Source organism: Triturus cristatus, chromosome 1_2, assembly GCF_964204655.1.
Source record: "Triturus cristatus chromosome 1_2, aTriCri1.1, whole genome shotgun sequence".
Classification (NCBI taxonomy): domain Eukaryota; kingdom Metazoa; phylum Chordata; class Amphibia; order Caudata; family Salamandridae; genus Triturus; species Triturus cristatus.
The window spans coordinates 646,116,117-646,128,622 of NC_140580.1; the positions used below are offsets into that span (position 1 = coordinate 646,116,117).

The following is a 12,506-nucleotide window of genomic DNA, read 5'->3' on the forward strand; positions in this document are numbered from 1 at the left end:
TATATCATACTATTCCTAAGTCCTGCACCCTCCAGCGCAAGTCGTTGTAATGACTTGCGTTGTAAAAACTGCGATGTAAAATACCGCGGTCTAACGACCGCGTTGTAACATCACACATTTACCTCAATAGCACTAGCAAATGTAGAACCTCCCTAGAGCAGCATATAAATTAATGTAACAAGCACAGTGCTCATAAAACAAGACCAGGTGGCAACTCCCAAAGAAAATAACAAAAGGCAACGTGAAATTGTGACTGTAATTTAAGGAATGATTTCTGTAGTTTTGGGGCAACCCATAGAAAGTAGAAACCATTATAAATATATCAAGCAACTACACTGAAGAGAAAAAAAGGTGATATGTCACCCCTCATGTCAGAAAGGAGGGAAATGTGACAAACCACATACAGCAGAAATTACAGGAATACAAACAGTCCCTTGAGTGCCGAAAACATGGTACTGTAATAACCAGAACACATATATCAAAGCTGACAGGCTCGGAGCTGATGATTTGGCATTCACAGAACTGAAAGCTCAGTATTGTTGAAAGGTAGGTTTCACCAAGGAGATGTTATCCACGAAGGGGTTCCATGTGACACCATGGACAATGAGACTGGCACTCAGGTTGTTTGTGGAGTCTCCTCAAGGTGGAAAAAACATATCTAGATAGCTACCTATTTACAGTAATATGTCTAGGGTCCTCTGATGGCCTCCTAGGATGGTCCACCTATTGCTGGTAAGTTTCATAGCAGATCCATCCAAAATATATCTATCCCTCAAAAAATTGTAGTGTCATGGTACCCATCACAACACATCCCTGCACTTTGATCAGAACCTCTGCCCTTGAAATCTAAGTGCTGAGGTGTTAAATAATTCAATTATTCGGGACATTGTAAGCTGTTCTCCCACAGGCGTAACTGCACTCAAGTTTCTGATATATTCAAACATATCTGACATCACTCATGCCAACTCAAATCCCTGTGGTGTTCTTATAGACAGAGCACTCCTGTTTGCAGTGGTGTAACGCAAAATGAAGAGGACTCCCTGGAAAATATGAGGGCCCCTCAGATTCATGTATCTCACATGTATTCATTGGTCTTGTGTCCAGTGGTGTTGAATGGTTGGAGGTCCCCCTGCACCGCAGGGGCTTGCGTTACGCCACAGCCTCTTTGCTGTCAGAAACTGGGGAGCACGCACCTTGTTTGGAAATATCAATGCTACTCAGAGCCCTGCCGAACTTGGCTCCAATTTGTTGTCTACCATAGGTCTTGACTGGTCCTCAGGAAGCAAGGAAGATAAAGGGCTGTAAATACATTTTTCCACTCCTCATGGTACTACAAACACAAAGGAGATAGTAAGAGAGACCCCAGATCAATCAGCCCACTGCTTCCGTCGTATGTGTTAATTCTGTGGAGGTCATGCGTCGTCATCTTCATACACTCTTCTACACCTCCACTGAGACCACTGCCTCTCTGGAGACTCAGAGAGAGGCAGGGGAAGAACAGAGATGTTGCCTGTGTAACTCCTCTCAGTGCTGTGATGTCACTACAGTGAAAAAACACTCATTTGAACCACAGCAGTGAATGCCAGAAGCAGTACACATTAAGAACTTGCTGAGTGAACAGTATACAACAAAATAATGTGCCAACCCATGAGGCAGACAGCATGTTACGTCGCAATCCAAGAATGCAAAGCAAAGTAACTTGTCAACCCTTAGAAAACAAAGCAAGGACACATGACAAACCCTCAGTAGAAATCAAGGTAACCGGACAACCCCAGATCAGAAAACAAGAAAACATAGCAAGCTCCGGACCACAAAAATGTAACAAAGCGAACCCAGAGTGAAGTAGCAAGACAGCCATAGGCTTACAAACCAAGGTAGCCTGAAAATGTCAGAGCAGTAAATGTGTATCAAATCTATAGGAGGAAAAAAATAGCTTTAACACCACCAGACAGCAAAACACAAGATATTGTGACAACCTTTAGACAGAAAGATGATAGTTTAAAATCAAGATCAATTGTTAAGCACAGGACAAATATTAGTTTTATGAGAATATTGCAGTTTCAAAATTACAAACATCTTGCCTGAATTCTAATGTTTTCAAAAGTTTCAAAGCGCTAAATTGCTCATCTTCATGTACATTTTATAATATAGTAAATGTAAACTGCTTTCATTCTTCGTTTAATGCTTTGCAAGAAAATAGTATATGATTAGGAGATTCTATAAGGCATATGTACAAGCCCTATCGTCACTGGAACGTCACTTTTTATGATGTTCCTGTGGCAATAAACCCATCACCTTATTTATGAGGCAGCGTTAAGCCATTTAACGTGGCTTAACGCCGCCTTGTGAATATGGCCCCCGTTCCTGCTACACTTAGCATGAAAGGTGTGCTCAATGAGTGTTGCGGTGGGCGTTACCCAGAAGCACCCATTGATTTTGATGCTGCCCCCTATTTACAAGAGTGGCTTAAATAGGAGGCAGCGCCAAAATTAAGACCAGGGAAAACCTGGTCTTAACATGTGAAAAGATTAGAAATGTTTAATTTCTCCTTGTGTTTGCTGTTTCTATGTGTGCTGCATTGTGCAGCCTTGCACTATGGTGCAAGGGTGCCTGAGTTGGTGCTGGGCAGCTAGATTTAGCGCCAGCGCTTAGGAAAACGCAGGGGTGTGCCGCATTTTTGTGAATACAGCGCACCCTTGCGTTTTGAGAATGGCGGTACGTGGCGTTAGCAATGTTTGCTTAATGTCCTGCTTCGCCCTTCCCTTATAAATATGCCCCTATGTCTCTTGGGCACTTCTGAATGACCCTTTTGGTGTGCCAAGAACCCCACCATCTGCATAAAAAGAAACTGATTCGTGCGAAGCATCATTAAAAGTGTCTTTAGTTCACGATCCAGGTACAAAAAATAATAGGATGGCATCATGTTATGCTTCACAATAAAGAAAATCAAATACCTCATATCTTCATGAGTAGAACACAATAATGCTGTTTTAAATATAAAAGAAGGTTTAAAGTTTAAGCAGTTTTCTTATATCGGCCACAATCCACATTACTTGGCTCTTGACATTTCCACCTCTAGTCCGGGGATATTTTACAACGCTTTTCTATAAACGGAAACCAGATTTGTTTATATTTGCCCTTAACATACTATCCAAAAACGACAGATGACTATAATGCTTTTGCTGCAGTAGAGTGCAGCGCTAATACGTATGGCTTGAAATGTTATAGAATTTAGAAGGCCGAGAGCCCAATGTAATAGCCATCCTTCCACTTTATCCAGCGTCTCATCCTTGTTATAGACTCACATAGAGCCCGTACGCCAAAAATATCAGCACATTTGCCTTATACACCATTAGAACATTGTAATGTTGGGAACTCCATTGAAAACAATGGAGTGCTCCAGCAGGGCGGCTCCTCCACTAGGGCGGAGAAGTATCGCCCCACTGCTTTCTCGAAGTACGAGAAGCAGAAACATAAAATGGTAATAACTACCATTTTATGTTTCTGCTTCTCACACTGCAAGAAAGCAGAAGGGTTTGGTTGGGGGATCTGCTCTAGGGCAGGGGAGGAGTGGCTTGCCCACTGTTGAGGGCGCTGACAGTTAGGTCGGCCCTCTGGGGCCACCCAAACCAGTCATGTGCACTCTACCCTTGCAGCCTACGTGGAGAAAATGGCCTCCCCATAGGCGCCTGGCTGGGCGTAGTCCCGACCAATCACAACGCAGCCATTGCATCGTTGTGATTGGCCTAGGGGAGGGGAAGGAGGCTGCCTGCTTCCTGTTCCTGCCAGAGGCAGGACAGCAGGAGAGCAGGTCACGAGCAGAAACGACGCAGGACCCAGGAAGGTAAGTTTATTTTATTTTTTAAATGAATCCCCTCCCCCGCATGACCCCCCTCCCACGAGTCATGCCGGCCGCAACTGTGCTCCGGGCTTCTAATGGCCGGTAGAAGCCCAGAGCTCCAACATTCCAATGTTTGTTCACAGCCAAAAGGCCTCAAGGAGTTCATCGGGCTCCATGAGGCCTTTGTTTTGCAAATTAGAGCATTCTGCCATCTAGGGAATGTTCTAATAGCCATAGAGCCCTCCGTAGCGGGCACTACCAGTCATTATAGCCCCTCTCCCTTGTTAAAGGTCCGGAGGGGCCTTTAATGGCCGATAGAGACCGCTATGGCAGGCTCTAAGGCTATATTAATAAGCGTTGCAGACGTTGAAGCTCCAACTTGCGGGCATCCGTCTTATGATAGTTTTCATCATGGTCTTTTAAGGTGGTAGCTGTGTTTTCCAGATTATTAATTGTGTGGCCCAGGTAGATGTGCTCTCTGACTAGTTCAACTCTTTAAACTTATTACACCAATTGGATTTTCTGTTGAAGCTGCCAAACCACATAATTTTGCTTCTCTGGTAATTTACTGTCATGATTATTGTGCATATGATCTAGTAAAAATTGTAGTGTCACTATAATATGGTTGAAAATTAACTCATTAACGTGAACAGGAATATACATTACTCTAATTTTGGTGGGAGTACTGATCACCTACAATAAGGTCTAGAACTGTTATATGTCAGAATAAATTTGGCCAAGTCATCATCATTTCTCGCATCAACAGTGGCCCATTCACAATCATACAGGAGTTCCATACCTTCCGTAATTCTTGTGGTACACCCCTTTTTCACAATAAAACAACAAATATCTGTCCTCAGTGCCAAAGCCACATTTCATGTCAATGTACCTCAATACAAAGGAGGTTGATTTTTTTCAGGGCTAAGGTTATCAAATTAGAGAGCACAGTTATGTTTTTGAGAGCATAGTGATGCTTACAGACTACCGCTTACAGACTACCGCATGTGCATTTTCTGCAGTCAAGCAACGGGGCGCCAGCTGAGGTTTGGGGGCAGGGCTTGACCAGAGGTGAGTTCCGTGGCAAGCCCTTGCTGCCCACAGCCACAGCCATGCCCTCTGGGGACTGGCTGCCCACAGTGGATTGGGCACATGGCCTGGCCAAACCCATATCTGCAGATCTGGCACCAAGCAAATGAAGTTTGAATGGGTCAGTGGGATCAAGGCATGTGGATGCCATTTTGGATCATAGATAAGACCCTTCAGCCAATCACTATTGCGCAGGCCATGTGCAAAGGGGTTGGCTATCTGTAGAGGGTTGGGTGAAGGGCCTGGTTAGAGGCCATGCCTTGCAGCCAACCCCAGCTGTGCATGGCCGAAGGCATGCACTGAGTGGGATAGTCTAGCAGAGGAAGGATAGGTACAAAGGCAGGCCTGCAACCAATCCCTGCTGTGCACGGCCAAAACAGATGGTTTCATATTATGAACACAAGCAGAAAATGTGGCACTGTTCAGTGGCGGCTCCTCCACTATGGCAGAGGAGCCTCACCCCACAGCTTTGTAGCAGTGAAATAAAGGAAAAATTAAATTGTGTTATTATCATTTTATTTGTTCCTGCTGCGGCAGTTTTGTGGTACGGGGTGGGGCTGCTCTGCTCACAGAGGGGTAGGAGTGGTGGGCACACTGTAAATCTCGGGCCGGCCAAACAGTCATGCACTTTGCATGTTCTCCACCCAGGCTGCATTACAGCTTGGGTGGAGAACATGCCCATGCTCCCATTTCCTGGCTAAGTGCCGAATCATTGTGCACAGACCAATCACAATGCTGCATTGCAGAGTGGTGATAGGTCAGGGAAGCCTGGGTGCTTCCTGTTCCTGGCTGGGAGAGACACGGCAAGAAGACAGAGGAGAGACGTGGCGACAACAGAGGAGAGACACAGCGGGGAGATAGGGTTTTTTTTTTCTTTTTTATCACCCCTCTCCTCCCCCGCCTCGCCACCTCCGATCCATGCCGTCCGCCACTGGCACTGTTGCTATAGGGTGACACAGAAAACTGTGCCTTGAACTAGAATGGCAAAAATCCTCGTGCTGGCTTTAGGTTGTGCTGAGGAAGATCGAAGTGGTAGAGAGGAAGTAAGAGAGGGGGTTGTTGTGAGAGTTGGTAATAGGGAAGAGTGTCGCAATATATGTATAATAGATTGGATTAGGATAGAAGAAGGCTAGTGAAAAGCAGGTGTGAATGATGAGTGTGAGGGAGCTGGTGGTTAAAGAAAATGATAAAACGCAAATGAATTTGAAATAAAAGGAAAATGAGAAGAGGCTGAAATGTGAAATAGATGTAATCCGAAGAAGCCATTATGAGACAGCGAGTTAAAGATAGAGAGAGGACGAGAGAAAAGGAAGAGAATACATAGAAGTAGAGACTTGATAGAGAGAGAAAAAGAGGTATATCTAATAATGAGACACAGAATATTAAGACACACAATGGAAGGAAAAACAAATTCGCAGCATAGAGTTAGGCGTATTTCGTTTTTTTTTTGTCATTTTTTATTTTAATGACTGTACCTGGCACGTCCCTTTTCCCAAGTCCTCTTTTAAACCAAGAGAAGAGAAGGTATCTGTATTGGTACAGCAAGGTCCCAGTCTTTGCAATCTAAGGTTAGTTGACCAATGTGCATGTGAATGGCAGTGGTTGGATCTAACCAGAAGTGACAGCAGCAATACTGCTATGACAACAGGAGTTACAGCAATGACAGCAGATCTCAAAGTGACAGTAGCAGAACTTTCAGGATGCTGACATGGAATATCATCTAAGTGAGAATGGTGTCAGAACTCGCATATTCACTTACTTATCTACCTATACATTTCACTGTGAGTTAAGTACCCGCTTGAGAATTCTGTCTGTAACCTACATGCCACTTATGCTTTAACTCTACATGTTCTCTGAGGTATGACAGCATGTACTAGTCTGTCCTGCTAAATCTGTTCTGTCCGGTATGGACCACTGCACTTTCTGCCCTTGTAGGAGAGAGAAACTTGCTTTGCTACTGCCATGTTCTACCTGTTTTGGGGGGAAACAAAGCTTGCATTGCTGCTTCCTGATTTGTACATGTCCTCAGTGGCGTAGCTAGCCCTATGGCCTCCCATGGCAGCCACTGCGTTTGCTGCCCCACGGTGGCTGCAATAAAAAGCGTGGGGGGTGCTGGCGAGATTCAGTGCCGGTTGTCACTCCGCGACGACCGCGGAGGGCAATTGCCGCACCCTAGATGCCAGGTATGAAGGGAGGAGGCCGCTGCCCCCAAAACTCGTGCCGGCCAGGGTGGACCACCCCCCTGCACCCCCTTGCTACGCCACTGCATGTCCTGGGATGGGGAAAACCTGCATTAGCTACTACCATATCTGTACATGTTCTCTGAAGGATGAGAGTTTGCACTATGAATACCCAAGATGTACCTGTTCTATAAAAAAGTAATGTTTTGATGCTGTTGCCCCATGTTATGAAAAAAGAACGGATATATTGAATGACCTTGCATGATGGACATTACCTCACTTAAAGTAGGGAACCAATAACTAGGAACCAGTGAACAGCAGTAACATCAGATGCTTCTAAGTGCTAGATGAGGAACCCGTTAATGAAGCATACCACACTAGGCAGGTGAGAGTTCATCATGAGCATAAGAATGTATTCCATAAGAGATTTGGATGTTTCTTCCCAGAATGCTGTACTTCTTCTGCCTTTAATTCTTTTCATGTAAGCTTTCAACAGTCCTTGGACTTCCCTAATTATCTTGGTTGTGTTAGCACGTTGTATTGTACTAGTTCTATATGCGTGAGAGAACCATGTGATGCTCCTCTGGGTACAGCCACCTGTCGTTTACTTATTGTTTGTGTTGGGTAAGGCTGCTCCGCTGTTGCACATGGTATACTTTTATTGTGTTGTGGAGGTTGATAAAAAACTTTACATTACCCAAAAGACAAAGCATTTCACATTGCCAATGCTTGTATGAATGTATGATGTGAACGAAAGAATGAACTTGTACAACATCTAGAGAGATAAGTATAGTGTTAGGTTTACTTGTGAAACAATCAGTGTATTAAAATAGACTAGACAACATGATAAAATGTTAAACAATAGCTGAAAGGTGGCTCCATGTCATGAGTAACACCTTCAGTCAATTTTGTCATTTTAACTAACAGCACTTTGCATGTTGGTTTTTTGAGCATAGTTAAAAGCAAAAATCGCATGCCCCCCCAATGTAATATGCTGTGTGCTGAAAAACTAGAAATAGTTGATGGGATTATTTGTCATAGTGTCACGTGGTAGACTTGTGAAATGCAAAATAAAATGTAGTTCCTTTCTTTCTGTCTTTTTGTTGTAAGGGTTAAACAACCCAGAGGGTGAGACGGCAGAAGTAGCCTTTAAAATGCTGAAAATAGCATCTCACTGCTAATAGGCTAACATTAACACTCCTTAGGAAAACTCTCTTCCATAACCCATCCTTTGTCTAGAAGTTAGTTTGCTTTAGGCGGAGCACCTGTAACACCACAGTGATCCATCTTGCTTTAAACAGGTGCTGTACATGCTGCAGGTGCTGCCCTGCCGGGCCACCCGCCTATCTCAGTCTGTTTTTCCCTGTCAGTCTCAGTCAAAGTGTCCTTTCACCTTGAATGAACTCCCCACATTCTTTCACCTCAATGCTGTCTCCTTAACTGCCCACCTCTGTCCACACCTTTCACACTCTCCTGCCCATTTATTTTCTTGCCATTCAGCCATTTTCCCAATCATTTCTTCTTGTTGCCTAGTCATACTTTCAAGTTAATAACGCGCACCTTTCTCAGCGTCGCCCAGCAGGAGCCACCCTCTTGCTTGCAGAGTGGCCAAACCTGTGACCTTCCTTCTCAGCTGAAATCTGCTCCAGGCATTATGGCCTGTTCCGCTTTTTGATGAACTCATCACCACTTTCCTGGCACCCGACACAGAGGAGTCTTTTTCCCCACTTTTACGGTCCCTTCTTTCTATCCCTTTCACCGGCCACTTTGAGCTCTGCCCAACCCCTCCCCAGGCCCATGTGCCTCTATGATTATTCTGCTGTGATGATGTCAGGTTCCTGTGCATCCAAACAGTCCATTCTCATCTTTGTCTTTTCTCCACCATCCCATTGACTCCCAGGTTTTCCCTTCTTGATATTCCATCCTCAGCTTCTACTGCTATCCTCATGCCCACTTGCTGTACCTCCTGAAGGCATCAGCTAAGACATGCTTCTGCTTGACAAGCCAGTAGACTTCTGCTCAACTTTTCTCCTTGATGATGGGACGAGAGCATTAACGTGAAGTTCTGCGGTGCACTTTGACCTACAAAGAAAATCTCTTCCCCCCATGGCCCAGGTGACCTTTCTACTAGCTCTTTCCCATGGTGACAAATCAACATGTGCTCCTCACTACCACCACTGTTATCTCCAGCTGACTCCTTGTGCATGTTGTTGCAATAGAGATACCCTCCCCAAAGGTGCCCGGGATTTCCTTCTACTAACCCTCATAAAATGTTAACTACTAACTCTGGCACCCAATAGCTGACTGGTTATGTCTGACGTGCCTGTTTCATCCGAAATAAAGCCTTTTTTCCTGTAACACATCTTTTCTTAGCCTATTTTGCGACTCCCTGATCCTTATAGAGGTCTTTATCACTTAGTCGGCAGGGGTGGCATTATGTGTGTGCTTCTATTGAAGCCATTGATCTTTGAAGGTGTTAACCCATTTCTCCGCTAAACCTACCAGAGAGGTCCCTAGGGGTCCAATATGTCTGTCCTGGCTGCTCCCTTAATGTGTGTCAGGTCTACTTTGATGACTAATCCATGCTTGCCATGAGTGGAGGCAACAACTACTGGTGAGAGAACAAAGAGGCAGCCAATGTCTTCTCAGCCTTCTTCTCCCTCCCAGAGACTGTCTACAAATCATTGTTCTTTTTAACATATATTTGACACATATTAACCCTGACAACTCACACCTGGCTATTTATCAACTTTCAATACCCTAAGCCTCATACAGTTTGTCAAAGTCCTTCGCTCCACCCCTCCCCTTTATGGTGGAAGCTTCAGCTTCTTCTGAGTCCCTTCCTTCAGGCCACCAATTCCCACCATGCTAATCCCACTATCTTTGCCACAGTAGCAGTTCTGTTGCTGCTGCACCTACTGAAGAGCGCCGGCTGCTAACACTGATCTTGTGTGCACAGTCTGTGGCGTAGTGCAGATAGACCATGTAGCATGACCCAGCATCCCCAAGAAAAGAGGACATTATATGAGGGGCCCCTCTGTCAAGCTGAAGAATCCATAGGGATAGTTTTGATCCGTTGTGTCACACAACTAAGATCAGTTTAGCTCAGTGGTCGAAGTGGGGGGAAAAAGTAGATGAACTGTGGGCGGAGACTCAGAGGGCGGGAATAACCTGTGGATTGGGTCAGTGGGCGGAGTCAGAGGTGTGCTGAAAATTGTTGGAGGCCAGGAAGGAGGCAGCAAGTGGTTTTAAAACCATATTATACTTGCAAACATGACGCCCCCCACCTGTAGTCAGCGCCAGCCGCAGTCCATGCAGTTAACAGCGGTGGGGCGGTGGGGCAGGGTAAGGGGGTATTTTGAGGGACGATGCAGAGGGAAACATAATTATTTATTTAATTTTCCCTCTGCAGTGTCCCTTGAAATCTCCCCTTACCCGGCCCCTCTGCCCCACCGATGTTACCTGCACGGACCGCGGCTGGTCAGCCCCTGGTGCAGTCGCACTGCCCTAGAGCCACCCTGCTCAAGGGTCCTGTGACCTCAGTGACAGAGTCACTGTCACTTTATGGTTTGCAGCTTCATAGGCCTGCCTGCAAGACTGGAGGCGAACTTCAGAATGAATTGTGGCGGACAGGCCTTCAAGGTTAACCCATACTTGCCACTTCTAGGGTCCGCCTGCTGGTGCTAAGACACCAGGACTTTTAAGATCTTGCAGGTCCTTCTAAGGTCTAGCATGGGAATGTGCTCCCTCAGCGGGAGTGGTCTGGTGGACTGGCCATGAAGGCTGAACCTGGTTCCCCAGGTCCACATTCAGCAGCTCTGACCATAGTGCCACATGCTCTCCCCGACTGAACACCATACTGCCCCACTGAGAGAAACTTGCACTGCACTGACCCGCTATAAACACCTGGATGTGACTCATTTCAAATTACGAACTAGACAAGAGCAATATGCTGCGTAAAAAAAACATTAACAACATCCTAGAAAAAGCAAACACTCATAGGGAATGCAAGATTAAGTAAATGTAAGCAGGAACAACATGGTTACCTTTTTCTTTTTACTCTCATTATTCAGAAAATAGTGAGTGCTTTTGCCTGAAAGGTTAAGGCCGTGACTACAGGGCCCAGAAGGGACCCGTTTCAATGCCCTTTGCTTATATCCTTACAAAACATAAGCAGTATGGTTTAAAAAGACCACATTCGTGAACACACAGCCGCTGTACACATTTTGTTTTCCAATTCACCCATCAAGCAGGTATTTCAGTACCTCCAGGAATAGTGCACTTTCCCACCCATGGAAAACAATGTTGTTCAAAGAACCATGAGAAAACAAAAGTAGCGCTTCACTGGCAAACACTGTAAATGTAATGTATTAGGTGTGAATAAATCAATCTGACCACCTTGCAACCACTCTGTGTTGCTTTAGTTAGTTGGTTATTTTTCATATATTGAATGTTTTATTTCTGTCCTCCCAGAGGCTGCACTTAGAAATTGAAAAATGTCAGAAAAAGATGATGTTTCCAGCAAAAGTGTATTTCTTTTTTGGATCCATTGTACAGGGGAGCAAATAAACGAAAGGTGGAAATAGAAGGTAATACCTGTTTCTTGAAGTCTCGGTTTTCACTAAATGAGGACGAGCGAGACAGAAAGAGAGGGAAGAGCGGGAATAAAGAGAGGGGGCAGCTGCCAGCTGCAGGAGAACTGGACACTGTCCTTGTCTTCTCCGGGCACGAAGGAAAAGACAGAGGGGCAGATTTACAAGGACTGGCGCATCCCTGCATATCAGCAGGGATGCGCCAGGTAACATGCGTCACGCAAGTTTACCCTTGCGCCACCACAATGCGGCGCATCGTGGCGCATCGTGGCGCAAGGATAAACAGATGTGTGACGCATCTGATGGCGTAAGGGTGGCGCAATGCTGGAGTCGTGTCGCAAGCGCGACGCAACTCCAGCAATACTCAGGGGCTGCCCATACCTAACATGCTGCGTCATGCCTTACGCCTGCTTCAGGCAGGCGCATGGTTTTAACGCAGCAGCGTCGGAAAAGTGACTCAGTGAAATCTTGTAGATTTCACTGCGTCACTTTTCCGAGGCTTTTTCCGACGGAACGCCCACCCGCAGGGCTTTACAACGTGACGCATCTCCCTAGATGCGTCACGTTGTAAATAAGGCACAACATGGCGCATGGTTTACGCCGCCGCTACGTCACAGAAGTGACGCAACGGTGGCGTAAATGTGTCGCAAGCGGCTTGTAAATCTGCCCCAGAGTCCTTTTCCTTCTATGTCCGTTCCGCCCGTCCCCGAAAGCCGAGCCTTAACTATTGGCCTTGGCAACTTCTGACCTCCGGGAGGCATGTTTAAAATAAGAAAGTAGGGGAATGGAATCTATGAAATTAAAGAA

The 12,506-nt window shown here is 45.6% G+C and overlaps 1 protein-coding gene across 1 annotated transcript in view; it reads left to right on the forward strand.

Moving 5' to 3' along the window:
- Nucleotides 1-12,506, forward strand: part of CALY (calcyon neuron specific vesicular protein) — a 104,489-nt gene that overhangs the window by 39,333 nt on the left and 52,650 nt on the right. The gene's annotated exons all lie outside the window — the stretch shown is intronic.